The sequence below is a fragment of the Cervus elaphus genome, chromosome X (assembly GCF_910594005.1).
Source record: "Cervus elaphus chromosome X, mCerEla1.1, whole genome shotgun sequence".
In the NCBI taxonomy this organism is placed as follows: Eukaryota; Metazoa; Chordata; class Mammalia; order Artiodactyla; family Cervidae; genus Cervus; species Cervus elaphus.
Window position 1 is genome coordinate 106106734 of NC_057848.1, and position 6415 is coordinate 106113148.

The window sequence follows — 6415 nt, forward strand, 5'->3', positions numbered from 1 at the left end:
CCTCATGACAGTTAAGCTAAAAGACCAAATCTATTGCATTGAGGAGGCAGAAGATAAATTATAGTCAAATTATCTGAGTCTTTCATGTCTCATTTGGAAAATGGGACTATAATAATACCTTACTTTGTTGAATGCAGGAGGCCCGACCAGGTGATTTCTTGAGGTCCTTTTCAGCTCTTACGGTTTAGATGTGAGAAAACCACAGTTTGAAGCCAAAAGGCGATGTGTTTGTCTAAGGTTACACAGTAAGTTTGAACAGAATTAGAAATCCCTTCCCTTTAGCTAGCCCTCCCCCATTAAGCTATACCTTTTCTTTTCCTCTGTTTAGAAAAATGAGAGGTCTGACAGGCATTTTAATGACAAAGCAGGTAAGTCAAGTTGTAATTGGCTCTAATTACTACTTCTACAAGCTGTAACCTCCTTTATCTTTTGCCCAGGGGCACTCAGCATTGTTTCTTATTTCTTCTGGAACTCTGCAGAAAAGGAAAAAACATGTTTAAGGGTCTGATTCTTACAGCTTGGTTACTTGATTGGGTTATATACATGACAAAACATCAAGGTAAATATAAATCCACTTTTGTTAAGTCAACTTTTAAGCAAATAATTGGTAGCCTCTCATTTGATTGTTCATAACTGTAAAGCCCAAATTAGGCCAGTATTTAAATTGTCTGGTCTGGGTAAAGTTTATAGTAAGTAGAAGGCAATATTGTCTTCTATTGACTCTTATGTAACAACACATACTACATTTTTTGAGATGTAGGTTTTATAATGGTTTATTCTTGTGATGAAAACTACAAAATCTAACAGAAGAGTGAAAGGGTGATTATTTTCTTTGTAGCTGCTTGTTCCTACATGCCAGTAGCAAAGCAAGTAGACGCTTGTGCCTAGTTCGCTGAATACATTTCAATGGGGAAAAAAAGTGGTTAATATAATCATTTGCAGTCTTGTTAGTTCATTCTCAGTTCTTGGTAGGTTTTCAATAATAAAACATGGAGTTGGCCTTCAAAGGCTTTAGTGATACAGGCTTGCTTGGACCCTATCCTTAGCAAGGTAAACCTTTTATTATGTGTTTCTGCTCTCTCTTTGTATATCTTCCACACTCTACTGGATGTGCTAAGCTCAAACGTACCTGCCTGCAATTTTTTCCTCTTCTCCAAACTATCATTTAACTACCCATACATCCCTTTATATTCAAATACCTCAGTGTGTGTGTGTATATGTGTGTGTTTGTAGGGGAGGCTTGTAGAATCAATACAATGCTAGAGGTGGTACGGGTCTTAGAGACCCTGTAGACTATCCTTCTGTAGTCAGAAAATAAAGGTCCAGAGAGGAAAAGAGATACACAAGGGCACCTATATCTTCTAGTTTTCATTCCACTCTGTTCAGATGCCCCCTATTACACCGGTATCCTAATTAATTTTTTTTTTCAATCTGCCTGACCACAATAAGCAAATTTTCAGAATAATTTGTACTGAACCCAACTTTAAAATGAGAACCATTTGTGGAAAATAGAGGGGTATGTGGACCAAAATGACAGGGAAACAAGTTCCTGTGTGGTAACTGGAAAATGGGATATTTATTTTTCTTTTTTCACTACACTCAGCACAGTTTAGACCAATAGATCTAGAAGCACTGTTCTGGTTTCTGGATCTCTGCGTCCTTCAGAGTCAAAGATGGAATAATTCAGCCTTCCTCATATGAGGTAAGTTGATGTACCAAGTACTTCAAAATCCTCTATTTCAAATGAGAAATGCTGCTGTATTCACAAGGAACAAAACAAAGCTCTGTGTTAGTGTAGTGATGTCTGTCAGGATAGGGGCAACTAATGATTATTGAGTATAGATATGTGCCAGAAGGATCATGAATAGTTTACATATTTCCAGAGAACTAAAACTGCAAAATTATTTTAATATGCTAGAATTTGGGGGTCTCGTTCTAGATTTATAAAGTTGTACAAGTTAGTTCACCTCACTGAATCTTCTTTTGCACAGCAATAAAGATTTATTGAATGCCTATTATGTGTCAGGCACTATGACTAGTCACTGTCCTGTTTTACCAATGAGGAAATAGGTTTAAAATAATTAAATTATTCACTCACTGCCACATGACTATCTGGAAGAGGCAGAATTCAAGAGCATGTATCTGATTCTGCTTTTGCCATTAAACAAGCTTGTTTTCAAGGTACTTCCTTCTGTGTCTCTTCAGTGGTGCCTAGAGAATTTGGCTTTATCCTCTCATTCCTTCTGTGATCCAAATAGAAGTGTCTGAAAAATCCAGTGTGAGTACTTCAAAATATGTTTTAAGATACCCAAATTCATTTTTAATACAGTGGCTTCCTTACAAGTTCTTTTAGGCACCAACTTAGAATCCTAAAGATAGAACTATTCTGAACTAAGTTTACTTTTCATTTTTTCCACCTGATAACGTGTAGGTACCATTCAAGCAAGGCCTTAAATGAACTAGAATATGGACATGTAGAGATTAAGGAGAAGGGTATCTCAGAGGAAACAGCAAACACAAACATGTGTAAGCAGCAAAGAACAGAATTCAGAATAGGATAGTTCTAGGAAATGCTGTGCTTGTGTGCTTGTGCACAGAAGGTCAAAGTCTCATTTAAGCCAATAGTTTCTGGAATACATAAATAATAATAGTGTGGTAGGCTGAATAATGACCCCCCCCAAAGATGTTTACCTCCTAATCACAAAACCTGTGAATATGTTGTTACATGGCAAAGGAGAATTAAGATTACAGGAATTGTTTGCTAATCAACTGATCTTGAAATGTGAGAGTCTCCTGAATTATCTGGTGGACCCAGTGTAATCACAAGTGTCCTTAAAAGTGGAAGAGGGAAGCAGAGGGAGAGTTACAGGCAGGTGTGACTAGAGGTTCAGAGAGATGCAGTGCTGCTGACTTTGAAGATGGAGGCAAGGGATGTGGGTAGCCTTTTCCCTGTTGGTGCTCGGAAAGGATAAGGAAAAGAATTCTTACCTAGAATTTCCAAAAGGGAATACAGCTCTGATGACACCATGATTTTTAGCCCAGTGAGACCTGCATCAGACTTCTGCCTACAGAACTGTAAGATAATAAACACATGTTGTAAGCCACTAAATTAGTGGTGATTTGTTACAACAGAAATAGGAAAGTAATACCAATGGTTATTTGTGTGATTACTTGATTAATGTCTTGCTCCCCTGCTAGATATGTGAGCTCTTTAAGGGCAGAACCCTGTATATTTTGCTCAATTTAATATCCTCAGCACCTGACACAGAAAAAGTGTGAGATAAATATTTGATGAATCAGTGTGTGAATATCTTGGTGGTCATATATCATCTGAGAAAATTACGGCAATGTTAATACTATCAAATTTTTTTCCCTGTCCCTAAGTGTATATGCATGTCTATTTCTCTGCCTTTTGGTTTGGGTCTCTTTGTCTTTCTCCTTCCCCTTCTTTAGTCTCTTCTCTTTTCCTGACTTCTGTCCCTATTTCTTAGTTGGCCATAACAAAGGACTGAAATACACCTTGTAATTGTCTATTATGTTTATGGAATAAGATAATATTTTCTGTTTTTTTAAATATTTATACATTTTTTCACTGTCAGATCTTAGTTGCAGCATGCTGGATCTTTCATTGCCACATGCAGGTTTCTCTCTAGTTGTGGCACACAGCCTTAGTGGTTGTGGTTCATGGGCTTAGTTGCCCTGTGGCATGTGGGATCTCAGTTCCCCAATCAGGGATGGAACACAAGTCACCTGCATTAGAAGGCAGATTCCCAACCACTGGACCACCAAGGAAGTCCCTGTTTACGGTTTTTAAAAAGAAGTTATATAGTTTATTGCACTGAAAAAGATTGCTTTCCACTCAAGAGCCCCTATAGATATTACCTATTTAATCAACATCAGTGGGTGAGTGATCCTTGAGAAGTTACTCATTTCTGACTTAGGTTGTTATATAGAAACCAGTGGCAGGAACATTCCACAAAAGCTATGCCTTTGTACCTACTGGTGAGAACTTGTTCCCTGATTGCATGGCCCACATTAGCCAGATATCACAAATTTCTCTCTTCTGAGAGAATAGACATTTTGATACTGTCTGTTTAGAAGAAATTGAATCTTCTCTTAGGACCAGAGAAGTCTTTTTCCTGGTACTGGCCACTGAGTTTGATCACAAAGATGTTTAATGTTTGAATGCTATGCACTGGAATCCCAAGAAAGGCGTTGAGCCTATTGTTAACGCACAAAGCTTAGCCTGTTCCATGAAGCAGAATGGCGTAAGGAACGGTGAGTATTTTGGTGAGAATGTTCATGAAATTTCTAGTGTTCAAGAACATTTAGGTAAATCTTCATTCCTCACATTGAAAGGACCTGTGCTTCTCAAACTTCAATGTATGTGCAAATCACCCAAGAAGCTCATTAAACTTTAGATTCTGATAGAGTAGGCATAGGGTAGGGTCCAAGAATGTGCATTTCTAACAAGCTAGCAGGTGGTGTTTATTCTGCTGGTTCAGGGACCACACTTTGAGGAACAAGAGGACTCTGAATTTAGGTCAGTCAGAGCCAGAGTATCTGCATTCTGCACAGGAGAATCAGAAGGTGATAATTTCTAGAACCACAGCCTCAAGGAACGTGTCTGAGCTCTGCATTCCTTTCAGACAAATGGAGAGTCTAGGTCTCTCTCTCATTGGGCTCCCCAAAACCAGGGCTGGTGCAGAGTACAGTGAGTCTGGCCTTCTCTGGGTGTGTGTAGGGGGGTGAGGAAAATGAAGCAAACATGTGTATTTGGGTAATTAACCCTAGCTACCTCAAACACAAAGCTCAAAAGCTCAGTCAAAGTACTTGCCTGACCACCATGTTGTATGTGAACACACATACCAAAATACATTTGAAAACTATTATTGGATGAATAGAAAAACCTCCAGAATGATGTACACCAGAATGTTAATGATGATACAAAATGAAGATAGTTGTTTTGTTTTCTTCTTTTTGTTAATCTTTATTTTCTAATTTTTCTGTAGCAAAAAAAAAAGTCTTCAAAAGATACTTTAAAAAAGCATATATATCACTTTTATGATAAGGAAAAAGGTTTTCCAAAATCAAAACAAACCTGATCATATCCTACATACCTTTTGCTTAAATAATAATAACAATATTTAACACTTATCAAGTAGTTACTATACTCTAATTGCTGTTCTAAGTTTTTTACAAACATTATCTCATTTATTACTTGCAAGAAACCTGAGATAGGTACTGTAATTTCCCCCATTTTTCCATTGAGAAAATTGAGGCAGAGAGAGGTTAACTGACTTGACATAAGTTTAAGTAAATGGCAAAGCCAGAATTTGAACCCAGGCACTGATTGCTACAGAGCCTGTGCTTTTTTTTTTTCAAACACATGACTATATTTTAATAACACAACCAAAATACAAAGCACCATAGTAAAATTTTTAACATTTATAAGTTGCTTAACTGATGATATGCCTTGCAGTTTTGCAAATTCCTAGGTGTTTCTGGTGTGTATACCACAGCTTGGTGAGACCTTGGCATTGTAAAGCTTTGATTATTGTTGTTTAGTTGCTAAGTCATGTCTCTTTTGTGACCCATAGACTGTAGCTTACCAGGCTACTCGGTCCATGGGATTGCCCAGGCAGTATCAAACCCACGTCTACTGCTTGGCAGGTGGTTTCTTAACCACTGAGCCACCTGGGAAGCCCAAAGCTTTGATTAGTCAGAACTTAATTAGAACCTTTAATTTAAAGGAATTTCTTTTGAAACATGTTCCAGCTATCAGTTTATTTCTTCTCAGCTCAAATCCACCCTTCACTTCCCTGCTTTGTGGAACTAGACCCTATAAACCTTTCTCCTTTGCAGCTGTCATGATGTTTCATCAGTAAAGAGCATTGGCGGACCACTGCAGGAGGAAAGTGCGTCTCATCTTTGTTCTGATGTGGCTTTCCTCCTGCTGCAGTACATGGCAGCCAGTGGGTGCCAGAATCCCAACCACACCCAACCACCCAGCAAGTCTCACAGGTACCCCACGAGGTGATTTCTTGCTTCCCTACCCTTACTGTAGCACCTCAGTGAATTTCTCTACCATCCAATAGGTGACAACTATACCCTCTGCAATAAGGTCAGAATCTCAACCTTGGTAGGAGAAAGGGCTCTTTCACATTTGCTACTTTCGTATCATTTCCTTTTAGATTCTACATATAAGGGATGTCATATGATATTTCTCTTTCTCTGTCTGACTTACTTCACTCAGTATGACACTCTCTAGGTCCATCCATGTTCAAAGCACCATAGTAAGTTGATGGCAATAGAATATGGTATTTCATTCACTTTGCATGACAAAAGGTTAACAAATGGTTATAAATGAGTTCTTAGAAACCATTAACAAAGACATTGATATACCAAGGGAAAT